Here is a 12,540-nt window from a genome sequence, read left to right as displayed (position 1 = left end):
CAGTGGCAGTGATCACATCTCCAAGACAGCACCATGCTGCTAGATGCCTGCATACACTAAGGCAGTGAGAACAGATCCCAATGATGGCAGAAAACTTATGCCTGCCATGATGCAAAGCCAGCAGCTGTTTTTGCTTTAATTTTAGCAATGTTATTTAGCCTATATTAGACATGTAGACAGAAAATCATGAAGTTTTACAGTAAAGTCAGATTCAGATTCAATTAAACCTCTTAAAGTCATGATCATGTTTAAAAATATAGGTAGACTTGGAAGAGAAAAAGAAACAAGATACTGGAAAAAACAAAGAGAGAATCTGGGTGTGGTGGCACATGCCTTTAATCCCAGCACTCGGGAGGAAAACATAAAGATTGCAGTTAGGTGTGGTGGCACACGACTTTAATCCCAGTAATCAGGAGGCAGAGGCAAACAGATCTCTGTGATTTCAAGGTCAGTCTGATGTACAGAGGGAGTTCAAGGGCAGTCTAAGTACACAAAGAAACCCTGTCTCAAAAAAGTTAAAAGTAGATCAGCCCTTCCAGGCCCCAACCTCTGGAGATGCCAGCTTCAGGTGAGCTTGTGTCTCCGTGGGGCCATGCCCCATCCTCTGCCCATCACCCATCCCCTCAATCTTCCAGGGATCTGGTCCTGGCATCCAGAAGACCTGACCACACAGGCAAGGCATCAGCCATTCCAGGCACCAACCTTCTGTGACCCTTCACATGAGCTTGGGAGTCCCTGGGTTAACTCTTGAATCCCAGGCATCAGCCTGGGAATCCATCATGGGACTGATCAAGACCCCCTGAATCTGGGTGTCAGTGAGGAGGCCTAGGGAATCTATTGAGCCTTGGGCAGCAGATCAGTACCCATCCCAAGTATACACATGGACTTTGGACTCCCATAGAACAATGTGAGGTGCACTCTCACCCCGAACTCTTGGGGAAGGGTCTAGGCCCTGCCCTATATGAAATGACAGACTATGCACACCCCCATGGAGGGCCTCACCCTCCCTGGGGAAATGAGGGGATAACTGGGGGTGGAGGGCTCGGGAGGAAGGGAGGGAATGGGAGAGTGACCTGGAACTGACTTGTGAAGCAACCTTGTTTCTTATCTAAATTTAAACTGGAAAAAAAAGTTAAAAGTAGATCAGCCCTTCCAGGCCCCAACCTCTGGAGATGCCAGCTTCAGGTGAGCTTGTGTCTCCATGGGGTCACTCCCCATCCCCTGCCCATCACCCATCCCCTCAATCTTCCGGGGATCTGCTCCTGGCATCCAGAAGACCCGCCCACACAGGCAAGGCATCAGCCATTCTAGGCACCAACCTCCTGCGACCCCAGCTTCACATGAGCTTGGGTGTCCCTGGGTCCACTCCTCATCCCCTCCCCAACACCCATCCCCTCAATATTCCAGGGTCACACTCTCTTTGCATCAAGAAAACCCACCCACAAAGGAAAGGCATCTAGCTCTTCCAGGCACCAAACTCCAGCAACCACAGCTTCAAGTGATCATGGGCATGGGGGGTGAAGGGGGGGCACTTCCCATTACCCATCTAACACCCATTCATTCAAACTTCTGGGGCCCTGCTTCTGGCATCCAGAAGACCTGACCACACAGGAAAGGCATCAGCCCTTCCAGGACACAACCTCGCAAAATCCCAGCTTCAGCTTCAGCTTCAGTGTCAGCATCCCCATCTTCAGCTCAGGAAATAAGGAGACCAGTGGAGATGGAAAGACCCCACCTGCACCCACTGGAAGAAGAGATGGGAAGAAGACAGAATAAGAGCTCACTCAGCAACAGGAAGACCAATATGACTCCACCATAATCTAGAGAACCAATGCCAGCAAGACCTGTAAAGCACTACATAGAAAAAGCAGAGGAGGCATACCTTAAAATTATTTTACTAAGATGTTAGAGACCCTCAAAGAGGAAACGAGGAAATCCCTTAAAGAAATAGAAGAAAAAACAAACAAAAACTACATGAAATGGAGGAAAATTTCAAGAAATAAACAAATCTCTAAAAGAATCTAAAGAGGACCAAGAAAAAACAACCAAACAAATGAAGGAAACAACTCAGTTGAAGGATTGAAAGCTGAAATAGAAACAATAAAGAAAACACAGAACGAGGGGATGTTGGAAATAGAAAGGCTGGGTAAATGATCAGGAACAACAGATGCAAGTATCACCAAAAGAATACAAGAGGTAGAATAGAGACTCTCAGGTATTGAAGACTCATTAGAGGATATACAGTCATCAACCAAGAAAATATCAAAACCAACAAATCCTTAACACAAAATATCCAGGAAATATGGGACACCGTGAAGAAGCCAAACCTGAGAATAATAGGTATAGAAGAAGGTGAGGAAATACAGCTCAAAGGCACAGAAAACATATTCAACAAAATCATAGAAGAAAACTTACCTAACTTAAAGAAGGATATGCCTATGAAAGTACAAGAATGTAACAGAACACCAAATAGGCTGGACCAGAAAACCTACAAAATAAAGAGAAAATATTGAGAGCAGCTAAAGAAAAAGGCCAAGTAAAATATGAAGGCAGATCTATCCAAATTACACGTGACTTCTCAAAGGAAACAATGAAAGCCAGAAGATCCTGGAAAGATGTCCTACAAATGCTAAGGGAACAAGGATGCCAGCCCAGACTACTATATCCAGCAAAGCTTTCAATTGCCATAGATGTAGAAAACAAAATATTCCATGACAAAACCAAACATAACAATACGTATCCATGAATCCAGCTCTGCAGAAAGTGCTGGGAGGAAAACCGAGAAACAATGGAGATAGCTACACTCACAAAGACACAGGCAATAGATAATCCCACTTTAGCAAACACAAAAAGAAAAAGGGAGGAGAACCTACACACCATAACTCCACTACAAATAAATCAAGCACAAAAAAGAATCATCAAAGATCACTAATATCCCACAATGTCAACGGTCTCAACTTGCCCATAAAAAGATAAAAAGGCACAGACTAGCAGAATGGATACAAAGACAGAACCGATCCTTCTGCTGCATACAAGAAACACATCTCAACGTCAAAGACAGACGTTACCTCAGAGTGAAGTGTTGGGAAAAGATTTTCCAATCAAACGGAACCAAGAAACAAGTGGGTGTCCCAATCATAATATCTGAAAACTAGACTTCAAATTAAAATCAATCAAAAGAGATGAAGAAGGGCACTTCATATTCATCAAAGGAAAAGTCCATTAAGATGAAGTCTCAATTTTGAATATCTATGCCCCAAATACAAAGGCCACCACATACGTGAAAGAAACATTACTAAAACTAAAATCGCACATAAAATCTCATACAAAAATAGTAGGAGTCTTCAACACTCTGCTCTCACTGCTAGACAGGAACTCCAGACAGAAACTTAATAAAGAAACAAAAGAACTAATAGAAGTTATGACCCAACTGGGTTTAACAGACATCTATAGAACATTTCACCCAAACACAAAAAGGATACACATTCTTCTCAGCAACACATGGAACTTTCTCTAAAATTGAGCATATAAAAGGAAACAGCAAATCTCCACAGATATAAAAAATGGAATAATCCCCTTTATCTTTTTTTATCATTTTTTATTTTAATTTTAAATAGCTTGTTTTACATGTCAATCCCAGTTCCCTCTCCCTCCCCTCTTCCCGCACTCCCCTTCCCCCTCCCTCCCACCCTATTGCCAAATCCTTCCACATAGGGGATATCTAGAGTCTGTCATTTTACTCTTGGTAGGGTCAAGGCACTCCCCTAAGAGTCCAGGCTGAGAGAGCATCTCTCTTTGTGCTATAGGTACATGAAGACAGTTTGTATACCAGGGATAGACACTGATCCACAGCTCAGGGCCCCATAGGTTGCCCAGGCCTTCTCACTGACACTCACATTTGGGGGGTCCAGATCAGTCCCATGCTGGCCTCCCCACTGTCGGTCTGGTGTCCAAGAGCACTCCCCTGTTCAGATCAGCTGTCTCTGCTGGTTTTGCCAGCCCATTCTTTGCCAATTTGCTCATCACACCACTCTCTCTGTCACTGGGTTCCTTGGGTTCAGTTCAGTGATTAGTTGTGTGTTTGCCTCTGCTTCCATCAGTCACAGGATGAAGGCTCCTGGATGGTTATAGACATCAAGTTCATTATCAGGAATGGGCATTCGAGGAGGTCCCTCCACTATTGCTTAGCTTGCCAATTGATGTTATACCTTTAGATGACTCGAGGTCACTCTGGTGCCTGATCTGTCTTCGATCCTATGATTCCCCTTTCCCCTATTCTACCCCCACCCCCTCAACTTCCTGTTCCCCCATGACCAACTCCCTTCCTCTTTACCCCCTCTATTCTTCCCAGGTCCCACTCCCCCCATCCCTTGCCATGTTCCCCATCCATTCAGAGGATCTTGTCTCCATCCTCTTCTCTTGGGTACTATGCATATATGCATATCTTTTAGGTTCTTTCCTGTTTCCCAGACTCTCTATCTGTGGAAGTGCAGACTGGCACTATCCTGATCCATATCTAAAATCCATATATGAGTGAGTACATACCATGTTTGTCTTTTTGCGACTGGGTTACCTCACTCAGGATGGTTTCTTCCAGTGCTATCCATTTCCCTGCGAATTTCAAGATTCCATTGTTTTTTTCTGCTGAGTAATACTCCATTGTGTAAATGTACCACATTTTCTCTATCCACTCTTCAGTTGAGGGGCATCTAGGTTGCTTCCAGGTTCTGGCTATTACAAACAATGCTGCTATGAACATAGTGGAGCAGATGCCCTTGTTGTATGAACCTGCCTCATTTAGATAAATGCCTAAGAGTGGAATTGCTGGGTCTAGTGGTAGATTAATTCCCATTTTCCTGAGGAATCTCCATACTGATTTCCAAAGAGGCTGTATGAGTTGGCATTCCCACCAGCAGTGGAGGAGTGTTCCTCTCTCTCCACATCCTCTCCAGCATAAATTGTCTTCGGTGTTTTTGATTCTAGCCATTCTGACAGGAGTAAGATGGTATCTCAGAGTTGTTTTTATTTGCATTTCCCTGATGGCTAAGGATGTTGAGCACTTTCTTAAGTGTCTCTTGGACATTTTAGCCTCCTCTACTGAGAATTCTCTATTAAGCTCTGTACCCCACCTTTCCAGTGGATCCTTTGGTGTTTTGGAGACTTGTTTCTTGAGTTCTTTTTAAATTTTGGAGATTAGCCCACTGTCAGATGTAGGGTTAGTGCATTTCTTTTCCCATTCTGTGGCCTGCCTTTTTGTCTTGTTGACTGTGTCCTTTGCCTTACAGAGGCTTTTTAGTTTCAGAAGGTCCCATTTGTTAATTGTCAATCTCAGTGCCTGTGCCACTGGTGTTATATTTAGGAAGTGGTCTCCTGTACCAACTCGTTGAAGAGTATCTCCCACTTTCTCTTCTAAAAGTTTCAGTGTGGCTGGATGTATGTTGAGATCTTTGATCCATTTGGACTTAAGTTTTGTACAAGGCGATAAACATGGATCTATCTGCAGTCTTCTGCATACCAGTACCCAGTTATGCCAGCACCATTTGTTGAAGATGCTTTCTTTTTTCCACTGTACAGTTTTAGCTTCTTTGTCAAAAATCAGGTGTTCATAGGTGTGTGGGTTAAAATTAGGGCTTTTGATTCAGTTCCATTGGTCTACCTGCCTATTTTTGTGCCAATACCAAGCTTTTTTCAGGACTATAGCTCTATAATAGAGCTTGAAGTCAGGTATGGTGATGCCTCCTGAAGTTCCTTTATTGTATAGGGATGTTTTGGCTATCCTGGGCCTTTTGTTTTTCCATATAAAGTTGATTAATGTTCTTTCCAGGTCCTTGAAGAATTGTGATGGAATTTTGATAGGGATTGCATTGAATCTATACACTTCTTTTGGCAAGATTGTTTTCTGCTCCTTTGAGTTGGTTTTCTTCACCTTCTTCTATATCTATTATCCTTATGTTTGATCTTTTTACAGTGTCCCATATTTCCTAGATATTTTGTATTAGGGATTTATTAGACTTAATATTTTCTTTGGTTGATGAATCTATTTCCTCTAGTGTATTTTCAACACCTAAGATTTTTCTTCCATCTCTTGTATTCTGTTAGTTATGCTTGTATCTGAAGTACTGACCATTTGCTCAGCTTTTCTGTTTCCAGCATTCCTTCAGACTGTGTTTTATTTATTGGCTCTATTTCAGCTTTCAACACTCGCACTGCTTGAATTGTTTCTTGTAATTTTTGCTTTGTCATTTCCTCTCTTTCATGCATTTGTTGAATTTTTGGTTTGTCTTTTCTTCCATTTCTTGCATTTTTTGGATTTTTTTCCTCCATTTATTGCAATTCTTACATTTATTGAGTTATTTTTTCTCTACTTCCTGTGTTATTTTGGTTTATTTTTTCTTCCATGTTTTTAAGGACTTTCCTTATATGCTCTTTGAGGGACTGTATCATATTCATGAAGTTGTTTTTAAGGATTTTCTCTTTGGCTTCCTCTGAAATGGGATGTTCAGGTCTTGTGTACATTCTCTAGTTTCTGGTAGTGTCATATTGTTTTTTCTATTGGTTGATGTGTTTTTATATTGTCTTCCTGTGGGTGCAGAAGGAGTCTCTTCCTCCCCTGGTAGGTATGTTACCACAGATCCTTTTCAGTGGGTGGGAGCAGGTCCAATACCCTGGTGGCTTTCCTCTTGCATCAATGGAGTCCATCCTATTATTGAAACCTTGGCAAACTCTCCGAAGGCTAGACCATCAACTTCCCTGTCCTGTGGGTGGAGAATGGGACTTGGAAGCTGGCAGTATCTGGGTGGGCTGAATCCTGTCAGGCTGGGATCCTGATCTGCCATCCTGACATCTTTTTTTAACTCCTTCCAAAGTCAAGAGAATTCTTGAAAGCTATTTCTGCATCAATCCATTCTGAAGATCTCACATATGTCCTTGTTTCAGACAATATAAAGTCCCTGTCTCCCAGCACATCCATTGTGGGACCAATTCACAGTCTCATACCCAGGCTGCAGGCTTCTCTCCATGATGATCTGGACACAGTGGATGACAGGTGTAGTCCCCACAAAGACATATTTGATGGTCAATCCCTCACTGTAGCTTTTGACTTGACAGCTCATCTTGTCTTTATCCTACTTTTATCCCTTCATCTTAGAAATCTGTGATAGGTCACGGATTGAGAGCAAAGTCATAGCATTTCTTCCAGCATCTTCAGATTTGGGAAATAAATGGGGCACTCAGACACTCCTGATCTCTTTTGCTTGTTGCTATAGATCTTGTTCAAGAACAGGCATGCTAGACTGAATCCAAAAAATTTCCAAGAACTACTTGTGAATTCTGGCTATGGCTATCAGGAGATGTCTGATTCCCAATGTGTACTGTCCCTCCTGACATATCATCCACTGCAGGTTTTCTGTGCCAGAGCCATTCAAGGATCAGCTGTGCCCCTAAACATAGCCCCTCAAGTTACTTCTCACTCCACGAACACAATATCCCCATGGTTGGTCACAAGTTGAGAAGAAATGCTGTCAGAAGTGTTCAGGTAGAGAGAGGCAGGATAGGCAAAGAGCAGAGAACTAACTCAGGAACATGGTCACCAATCACCTAGTAGGTGTGTACACCCCAAAGATTGTGTCCCTCTGCCAGAATTGGTCAGCTTGGATTCTATATGTGAGAGAGCATCAGGTGTCAGTACTCCACCTGTATTCAGCCATTCAAATATTGTCCCACACTTGGAGTCCTTTTTCTCCACGTGTCAGAGATCATCACTTGTGACCTCTCCTCCTCAACACTTCCCTTGAATAATAGATTAGAACAGGCATCCATTTTCTCCAAAATTGATCAGGCCTGTGAGTTGATCAACAACAAGAAGTGATCTATAGAGCAGAAGCAGCAGAGGAAGAAGGTTAGAGAACTATCATGGAAAGGAGGAAAGGATTCCTGTCCTTCTCATGGCCTCTGATTTTGAGAATTCCATGTTCCAGTGACAGTTAGTTGTCAGTTCTCCTACACCAGTGTACCACTTAATTACTTCTCCAGACACTTAGTCCAATATATACTTATAGGAGAGCCCATGTAGTGTCAGCTCTCCTTCCCTCAGTCCAACTATTTTCCCAGATTCTGATTCCATCATCCCCATTAATGAGACCAATGAGTATCTCTGTGTTGTACCTTGTTTTACACATCAATACCTCCATTGCCTCACACTCCCATCCTCCTATGCCCTCCCTCCCATTCCCCAAACCATCCCCCACCCATTCCCCAAGCATAGTGAGGCTCTCCATTGGGAATGATCAAAGTCTGTCACATCATTTAGGGGAGGACCTAGGCCCTCTTTCATGTATCTGGCTGCAATAGTATCCCTCCTAGGGAATGGGCACCCAAAGTCCATTTGTGCACTAGGAATATACATTGGCTCCATTCTTAGAGGTCCTATAGAGTGCATAGGACTCCTAGCAGGCACTCACATTCAGAGGGCTTAGTTCGATCCACAGCTGGTTCCCCAGCTCTCTCTAGGTCAGGTCACCTGTTTCTGTGTGTTTCATCAGAATGGTCTTTTTCCCTTTGCTCATCCCTCCTCCCTATCCACAACTGGATTTCAGGAGTATAACTGAATGTTTAGCTGTGGTTGCCTGCTTCTGCTTTGATCACCTACTGGATAAAGGCTCTAGGAATGACAACCAATGTAGTAATCAATCTCATTATGGGGAAGGGCATCAAAGCTGCCTCTCCACCAGTGACTAGGTTCTTATTTGGGGTCATCCATTTGGATCTCCGAATATTTTCTGAGTGCCTGTCTTCTCACCAAGTGTACACTTGCACCCTCTATCAAGGCTTCTCCACTTTGCCCTCCAATATTCCTCCACTTTCTCAGTTAGATTGATCCCTCCTGTACCCCTCCCCCTACCCTTCTCCCACTCTCCTCTTTCCTCTTCCCTCCTCTCTCCCCCCTCCGCTGTGCTCCCAATTAGATCAGAGGTTCTTTTCTGACTCCCTTTGTTTGGGAGAACCATGCTTTCTTCCTTTGTGGCCCTTCTTGTTTCCTAGTTGCTTTGGTTGTGTGGATTGTAGACTGGTAGACCTTTGCTTTATGCCTAATATCCATGTATGAGTTAGTATATAAACTGCTTGTCTCACTGTGATTGAGGTTACCTCACTCAGGATATTTTCTTTCAGTTCCATCCACTTGTCTGTGAATTTCAAGATTTCATTGTTTTTTCTAATGAGTAATACTCAATTGTGTAAATGTACCACATATTCTCCATCCATTCTTCTGTTGAGAGGCATTTGATTGCTTCCAGGTTCTGGCTATTACAAACAATGCTGCTTCAAACATAGTTGGATATATGTCCTTGTTGTATGTATGTGCATATTTTAGGTATATGCCAAGATTTGAATTGCTGTATCTTGAGGTAGTGTGATTCCCATTTTCCTGAGAAACCAATATACTGATTTCCAAAGTGGTCGTACATGTTCGTACTCCCACAAACAATGGAAGAGTGTTTGTCTTTCACCTCATCCTCTCCAACATAGACTGTCTTTAGTATTTTTTATTTTAGTCACTGTGGTCACTGTAAGATGGTATCTCAGTTGTTTTGTGTTGCATATCCCTGATGGCTAAGGATGTTGAGCAGTTTCTTAAGTTTGTTTCAACCATTTTAGATTTTTCTATTGAGAATTTTCTATTTAGTTCTATACACCTCTTTTTAATTAGATTGTTTGGTGTTTTGGTGGCTAGCTTCTTGAGTTAATTGTATATTTTGGAAATCAGCCCTCTGTCAGATGTGGAGTTGGTGAAGATCTTTTCCCATTCTGTGGGTACCGTTTTTCAGGCTGTCTGTGACCTTTGCCTTACAGAAGCTTCTCAGTTTCAGGAGGACCATGGGAGATCTTTCCATTTCTGGTATCTCTTTAATTTCTTTCTTTAAAGACTCAAAGTTCTTGCTATACAGGTCTTTCACTTGTTTGGTTAGCAATACCCCAATATAGTTTATGTTGTTTTGGGCTACTGTAAATGGTGATTTCTTTCTCAGCCCATTAATTCTATATTTAGTAGAGCTACTGATCTCTTGAGCTAGTCTTTTAACCTGCCACTTTGTTTAAGGTGTCATCAGCTGTAGGAGTTCCCTAGTAGAGTTTTTTGGATCACTTAGGTAAACTATCATATCATCTGCAAAGAGTGGAAGTTTGAATTCTTCCTTTTCAATTTCTAGCCCCTTGATCTCATTTTGTTGTCTTATTGCTCTACTAATACTTTGAGCACAATATTGAAGAGAAATGGAGAGAATAGACAGACTTGTCTTGTTCCTGATTTTAGAGCAATCACATGGAGTTTCTCTCCATTTAGTTTGATGTTGGCTATGGGTTTAGTCTATATGGTATTTATAATGTTTACATATGTTTCTGTTATTCCTGATGTCTCCAAGTCTTTTAGGTTTTGTCACAGATTGTTCACCATCTACTGAGATGATCATTTGGTTTTTCTTTTTCAGTTTATTTATATGGTGCATTGCATTGATGGATTTTCATATGTTTAACCATCCCTTCCTCACAGGGATGAAGCCTACTTGATCATGGTGACAATTTTTCTGATGTGTTGTTGTATTTGATTGTCCACTATATATTGTTGAGTGTATTTGCATCAGTGTTCATAAGGAATATTGGCCTGTAGTTCACTTTCTTAGTTGCACTTTGTGTGGCTTGTGTGACAAGTTGGCAATGACCTTTCTGCTTCTATTGTGTGGAACAGTTTGAGGAGTACTGGTTTGTATCGTTTGCACAGTTTCAGGAGCTCTTCTTTGAATTTCTGGTATAATTTTGTACTGAAACCATCTGGGACTGGGCTTTTTTGGTTGGGAAATTTTTGAAGACTGCTTCTATTTCATTAGGGTTTATAGGTCTATATAAATTGCTTACCTATTCTTGATTTAATTTAGGTATGTGATATCTACCATAAAATTGTCCATTTCCTTTAAATTTTCCCATTTTTTAGTATAGATGTTCAAAGTATGAGGTCATTAGTCTCTGGATTTCCCTTGTGGCTGTTGTTCTGTCCCCATTTTCATTTCTTAATTTGCATGTTCTCCCTTTTGCTTAAGTTGGTTAATGTTTCATCTATCTTGTCGATTTTCTCAAAGAGCCAGCTCTTGGTTTCATTGATTCTATGTATTGTTTTCTTTGTTTCTATTTTAATGATTTCAGCTTCATATTTGATTATTTCCTGGCATCTAATTCTTCTGGGTGACTTTGCTTCATTTTGTTCTAGAGCTTTCAAGTGTTCTCCAGTTTCTTCATATGGGCAGTTAATGCTTTGAACATTCTTCTCAGCACTGCTTTCAGATAGTTCCATCAGTTCGAGTATATTGTGCCTTCATTTGCACTGAATTCTAAGAAGTCTTTGCTTGCTTTCTTTATTTCTTTCTTTACCCAGGTGTGAAGAGTTGAGCATTGTTCAATTTCCATGAGTTTGTATGGTTTCTGCAATTTTATTTGTTGTTGAATTCTAATTTTCAGCTGTGATGGTCTGATAAGTTTCAGGGTGGTTTTCCAATTTTTTGGATCTGTTGAAGTTTGCTTTATTGATGAGTATGTGTTCTGTTTTTGAGTAGGCTCTATGTGGTGCTGAGAAGAATGTCTATTCCTTTGTGTTTTGATGGGAAATTTTATACATGTCTGTTAAACCTAATTGTGTAACACCTTCTGTTATTTCCTTTATTTGTTTGTTAAGTTTCTGTCTGGTAGTGCCATCCAGTGGTGAGAGTGTTTTTTTATAATGTTTATGTAGTCTCCCACTCTAAGTGTGTGTGGTTTAATGTGTGATTTGAGTTTTAGTACTGTTTCCTTAACAACTGACGGTGACTTTGTATTTGGAGCAAAATTGTTGAGTAGTGAGATTTCATATTTATGGACTTTTCTATTGATGAATATGAAATAGCCTTCTTTATCTCTTTTTATTATTTTTCATTTGTAGTCTAATTTGCTAGATATTAGGATATTTATACCAGCATGCTTCTTAGGGCCATGTGCTTGGAAAATCTTTTCAAAATCTTTAACTGAGGGAATGTCTGTTCTTGAAGGAGAGGTCTGTTTCTTGCATGCAGGAGAAAGATGCATTTTGTCTTTGTATCCTTTCTTTTAGTCTGTGTCTTTATATAGGTTAGTTAAGACCATTGATATAGAGGGATATTAATGACCATTGACTGTCGATTCTTGTATGCTTTTAATTTGCTTTTGGTGGGAGTGTATTGTGAGTGAGTTTTTCCTGTATTTGTTGCCTTTGTTAAAGTTTGTGAGGTATTGTTAGGTCATTATGTAACTCCAAGTCTTGAATCCTCCCCTGTATCCAGAACCTATTGTATCCATTGATAGAGATAGGCTGATGTTGACTGTAGATACTGAGTAACATCTAGGATACTATCCACATCTGTGGTGGATATTGGAGTTTCCCACAACATAAGAAAGAGATCATTCAGAAAGAAAACACCTGGATTGTTAATGCAAAACTGTACTCAAGTGGGTAAAGATACAGGATTCTACAGGTGAATCCCC

Source organism: Mesocricetus auratus, unplaced genomic scaffold (genome assembly GCF_017639785.1).
Source record: "Mesocricetus auratus isolate SY011 unplaced genomic scaffold, BCM_Maur_2.0 contig_6136_pilon_obj, whole genome shotgun sequence".
NCBI classification, from domain to species: Eukaryota; Metazoa; Chordata; class Mammalia; order Rodentia; family Cricetidae; genus Mesocricetus; species Mesocricetus auratus.
The sequence above is the reverse complement of the archived record's forward strand: the minus strand, read 5'-3'. Positions refer to the sequence as shown.